This window comes from Elephantulus edwardii, unplaced genomic scaffold (genome assembly GCF_000299155.1).
Source record: "Elephantulus edwardii isolate Elephantulus edwardi_28Jun2011 unplaced genomic scaffold, EleEdw1.0 scaffold00070, whole genome shotgun sequence".
Taxonomy (NCBI): domain Eukaryota; kingdom Metazoa; phylum Chordata; class Mammalia; order Macroscelidea; family Macroscelididae; genus Elephantulus; species Elephantulus edwardii.
This window is the reverse complement of record NW_006399820.1, coordinates 16,354,567-16,360,741: the sequence shown is the minus strand read 5'-3', so window position 1 is coordinate 16,360,741 and position 6,175 is coordinate 16,354,567.

The following is a 6,175-nucleotide window of genomic DNA, read 5'->3' as shown; positions in this document are numbered from 1 at the left end:
AGTCATGGGAATCCTCAGAGACTCACAGCAGAGATACTACCTATTGGCCAAATGCACTTGATTTTAATACAGCTGAACCATTTGGATGTTAGTCTTAGGGAAGTGACACAACTGATGCCTGAGGCCCCCCCCGTGGTTCAAGTGAATGCTAGCTACCAAGACCTACACTGGACACCCAGGGAGGGGGGTGGGATTCTGAATTTAAGAATTGTCAGTGGGTTTGCTCCATAGCTCCACAGCTGTCCAGTTTCCTTTGTCTATATTAGATTTTTTGTGGGGGAGAACAGGACTCATATTGAGAATTTGCTCTATATTTATTTGGGCCTCTCAGTATTAAAAAAACCCAACCCTTCAAATCCACAGTAAAAAGGAGGCATGTAATTTAGAATTCATTATTCAATCCCACCCCCATTTAAATGAGGTACAGATAGAAAGAAGGCTGAACATTGTTTTTGGTCCCTCCCTCCCCTATGAGTCCATTTATGTTTATTGGTAACTAGGATTCCTTGTTACAAACACTTCCTTGTTCAGGATTAAATTCTTTGGGTTTATTGGAACAGGAAATGCTGAAAATGTCCACCATCATCTCTGAAGAAAGAGGAGTTGAAATGGCTTATGAGTTGAGACTGAAAAGGGAGCTAGAGAAGTACTTCTAGCGTAGGAATGAAAAGGATTCTCAAATAGCAGAATGCAGAGTTCCTTCCCTCAGAAGAGAGCTCTGTGTAACATAAACTCAACAGTAAGCATAGGTATAGTTTAAGAGCCTTTTACGTAGTATTTCTTCCAGGCCATAACCATACAAATCTGAGTATTTAGACATGACACATTTCTATATACAAAAAGAAAAAAAGAAACACAGCCCAACACATGTAACTTTCAATCTTTCTCTGCTTTTCTTTTTTACAAACAAGGTGTGAAACTCATTTGTTTTACAGATCCATATTCTTTCAAACACTGATCATTTCAACATTCATTTTTCTTTTGTGCAATTTTTTTTAAAACATTACCTGTACTCCTCAAAGTTGAGTGCTTCCAAAAAATTTATTTTTTTCTTCAGCTTCTCAAATTAGGTGTACATTAAAAAAAAATCCCACAAGGTATAGTGCTACAAGAAAAGGTCCTATCAGTAATAAGGTAACATATTTGAAGCGAGGTCATCTATGTAAAAGACATTTCAGCTCAGAAGTAGAGGTGTGCAAGTCATTGGAATTTCCCTATTAACAGAAAACACGACACTGGATAAGAGGAAACCAGCGCAACACGGCCACGTGTGCATGTGCTTTGTAAAAAAAGTATATTCTCTGTGTACTTATTACTTGATGTGTTCCTATAAGTTCTATTTCAGAGATTCTGGGTTGGAAACACAAATGTGGAAGTGAGGATCTCCACTTTAAAAATGTAAAACAAATAAAACAAACAAATAAAAAAAGGTATAAAATTCCCTTTCCTGTCACCTCTGAAGAAACTGGTTTGGGCAAGGACAGTGCCCACTTGTGGTTTCACCTGGAATCACCTGGGATGACAAGGAGAAGGGAACAGCAAGGGCTTCAAGAGGGGACAGACCACACTTTGTTGAACTGCTGTCGGTGACCAAAACAGGGCGACCAATGCAGCTCAGAAAAGCCTGGCTCCTATCCCAAGAGCGCTGCTTCACCCAGATCTGAAATAGCCTGGCATTAGTGTCTTCGAAAGCATTCGAGATTTTCCTCTGAAAGAAAGAAATTGGTTTCCTTAGTAGTCACAGATGTTAAAAGGGTCTTATCAATTGTATCCTTTAAAAACAAAACAAAACAAAATCCACAGCTACAACAACAAAAATAAATTTTGGCAACGTATTTCAGTAAAGGTCAAACTATGTGCAAAAAGTGGATTTGAAGATTACGAGGAGCTACTGTTCGTCTCGAACACGCAGCATTATATTGCAATCTATGCGGTATCTAGTAATCCACAAAATGCAGGAAATTCAGACATTCCATGAAATTGTACAACCCTACTCCAGAGCAGTCAAAGTGCTGCTTCTGGTACATCAGCGTACCGCGCGCGCCAGCCCCATCCCTGAGTTAAGTGTGAAAGATTCCGCACAGTTCCTTAGAGGGGAAACAGAAGGGGGTGCCACTTCCTGGTGGGGCGGGGAACCCCGACACTCACCTAACAGAAAACACAGGGTGATTGATGGGATCAAGAATGAAAATCAAATTATCCCAAAACAAACTAGGTGAGCTGGAAAAAAACCAACCCAAAGAATTAAAAAAACCCCACATACCCTAAAATTAAAAAAGATCCACAGAGATAATTATCCCAAGAATTCAAATAAAATGCAATTTGGATTTCTGTTTAAAAAGATTTGAGGTAAGTGGCACCAGTGTCTCTAACCCGCCCCTACCCAGTGTGGCCCAGATAAACTGAAATCATCCTTATTAACATCCTAAGGAACAGTCATTTTTATATATTTAGAAATCCCTAGAAAGAGAGGTTTTTGTTTGTTGGTTTATTATTATTATTATTATTTTCTTTTTCGCCCTGACTAATTTTCTTGGTGATTGTGTTCTGTTGTAAATGAAAAGGCCTGTTGTTAAATTTAATAAGGAAATACAAGAAGGAAACCAGAACTAAAGACGGGTGTTGGTAAATATTGCAGAGTGGACATCATACGGAGGCACGTGGCTGATCCTCGTTAGCTGAACGGCACCGAAGGATGTCTACGCCTGTCATTGATAGGTCTGTGAGCCACCGAGCAGGGACAGCGGTGATCTAGCAGCTGTGGGGCCCGCCATGTTCTGGAAACCCAAGGAAGCTGCCTGTCCTCTGGTATTCTTCCTGTTAGCAGGGAAAGCTGCCATGAAACAGGAGTGACTTCTGTTGGCAGGGCAGTCCCCTCCACCGCCGGCGTCCAGCCAGCTTGGAATGACACTTGCACAGTCGATCTCCTTATGCTCAGAGTCACAGTGCACAGACCCAGAGGAAGGGCCTGTCCACCGGCAGGGCACACACCGTGGTGTATTGCCAGGCTCTGGCCAACCCGCTCCCGAGAGAGGTTTAGAAATGAAGCTGATTCTTCTCCAGTCACAGCGCCTGCTGGTGATGAGAGAGGGGCAGTTTTCCCCCCTTACAGCTCAAGTTCTTGGTTTCGTTTTTTGTTTTTTTTTCTGCTGTGTGGCGACAGACATAGACAGACAGACAGAGAGACAAGCAGGCAGCATCTGCAGGGAGGATAGGGGAGATGGCGGGAGGTTGTTGCCTTCCTAGTTCGACCCCCCCCTCCCCAGCCTTTCTCTAGCCAGAACAGGTTTTGGGTCAGAAGAGCAAACAAACAAGGAAAAATAGCCAACAGGATCCGAGCTTTAACTACTAGCACACGGTCAGACTAGATTGCCACAGAAAGTATTGCACATGCTAAAATGCAAGGGAAAGAAATGAGACGATGTATAGAAAGAACCAATCCATTAGATCACTCCTATACCTGAAATAGAAGCATGTGTATTATGGTGATGTTCCTATTGCTCCAAACCATGTGATGTATTCCCCCCCCGTTTTAGTGTTGGTTTAGTGGATCCAGTCTGTTCAAGGCTCTGCTTCCTCGGAAGCCACAAGGTGGTATGTGGTTTGTTTTGAGTCCATATGAGTTGCCGTAAATAGTGGTATGCATGACAACAAAGTCTATATGGCAGCCCCGTATTCCTCTCACCATCGAAGGTTTAAAAAAAAAAAAAAGGAAAACAAAAACCTAGTAATTGCAAGTGCCCTGAGCAGAATATATGGAAGAGTAAGCAAGTTCTCTGAACAGAAACATTAAAGAGAAGAGGAGAAAACAAAAAATAATAGCACTAAATAAGGCGGTGTGACCGCCAAAGGGGGCAGGCTCGGCATCCTTGACTGGCATGCTGGTCAAATTCCAGAAAAGCCAAGGATTGGCTCCAGCTGTCTGAGTCATACTCATATGTTTTTGGTACACCCCAGGAAACAGTTTAAACAAATCATTCACTCTGGCGAGAGCAAAATGCAAAAGTCATAAAAGAGAGCCGAAATGTGGGTTTTGCATTACAACTTGTTATTTAAAAAGAAAAAGTAATTTCTGAAACAGAAAAGTTCTATTTTCAAAGGCAAAAGAAACCCCAATAAAACCAAACCAGATTAAGTATGCGTTCAGAATAGGTGCAGCTATGGTGGTAGCTACAGCTAACTAAACATTTCCCTCTCTTTATAAAACTTGTATTTTTTGAAGTGCTTGATGATGCCTGCTCAAAACCCACAAACACTATTCCAGGTCTCTGGGAATGAAATATTTAAACCATGAAATACCCTTCCTAGGGGTTTGTACCAAACATCACATCTTGATTTGATTTCTAATGGGGAGGGCAAAGTCATTCTTAAAATAACATTAATCACGATAACAAAGTAAATTTCTTAAGGACAAACTTGTTCACATACATAAATGTCTATGGAAAACTCTCTCAATGAATCTGAAGAAAATTCTCAGAGTTGTCCTGCTAAGACCCAGTTCTTTGTTGATGGATGTGGCAGAAAAGACTAAAATAAACTTTGAAAGGAACATAACCTTATAAAACAGCCTAGCATGTAGGCAGGTTAGAAAGTAATTGCTACATTTATTTATGCTGGTTCATTCCCCCCAAACATTTCCCACAATGTTATTGGATAAAAACTGCAGGAATATCACACAAATTAGAAACTCAAGATGTGCAAATCGCAAGATTCTTTAAAAGTTCATCATCTTACAAAAAAGAAAAACACTGGACAAAAATGAGTATTCTTTTCTCTGTCCCTTTTTTCTCTCTCCATTTCTCTGCCAGCTCTGCATATGCCTTTAACTCTCAAACATCAAAGTGAAAAGTGCCTCCTGTCAGGTAGTACTTGGTGGTCATCTATTGTCACATACTAGGTCATAATTCACATTCATCCTTTTAAACCACATAGAAACTTTCAAGGTCTTGCTCGGGAGAAATTCTGCAGAGCTGAAATGTAGTTTTAACAGTGTTGGTTTTTAAAAAAAAAAAGAAAGAAAGAAAGAAAGAAAAAGCAAGCAACTTTTTTCCCCCTTCCTAAACAATTTAAATTGAGATACAGTACTTGTTGAATGCTAGACCAAGATGCTTGGTAATAAAGTGTGAACGGCATTTTAAGTGCTCAGAGTAATATATGCTCCTCCGCAAAAATCTAATTCCTTATGTCACACTGGGATCTGAAAAAAAAGTGGCACCCAAGTTGTCCATAGTCAGGAACTATAAACAGTACTAGAGTTAAAAGACACAAGATTTGCAAACTTCATGCAAAGAACTTGGGCTGTCTCACCGAAGGGCAGTTTGCATCTACCTCTTGGGAGCAAATAACCTGATGAATTTTTTTCCACTGCACAGACCAGAGTGGGTGTATGTTCTCTCCCCATCCCTGCCCCTGTGGAGCGGTGCCTGCTGGGGTCCCTGCCCACTATGACACCCTGGCAACATCACTGCACTAGGAAAGCAGAAATGAAACCCCACATGTGGCAGTTGTTCTTTAAAAAAATATTATCAGTGCAGTCAGGCCCCATAGGGGGAAATAGAGAGATATATATAGATCTAGGATTAAAAGTTGCTTTATTGTAAAATATGTGGAAAGGGTAAGGGAAGAAAGTTCTTTCAAATAGTTAGCTTTCCTCCTGATGTCTGATGCCCCAGGAGGATGCCCTAAAGCTGGGTTCTGGACATTTCTTTTGTATGTGAGAACCTCACTGGAGACACTGCTGTGCACCTGAACCCATGCAGAGAGCAAGACAGAGGGAGGCAGAAAGAAAGGGACCTCACTTGCCCACTGCCACCCCATATTCCCAGGCACACACACACGCATACACATGCTCGCTGCATCCACACAGCCTCCCCTGGGATGCGCAGGAGCCGGTACCCACTGGACATCCCCGAAATGGAGAGAGAGGCAGGAGTGGTGATGCCACCTACGTTTCCCTGGCCACCCGTGCTCTGCCCATCCACCCGCCCACACACTGACAGACACTCCTGGAAAAAGCATATGCACCAGCCTCCTGCAAAAACACCAGCTGTAACTCTAATGACAAGATTATAACATAAACCTAAAGTAAGAGGATAACATGTAAATACTGTGTTATTTCACCTACAGTACAGTAATCTGGATAAAAAGGACAAGGGAGGGCCTTCCCCAGCACTGC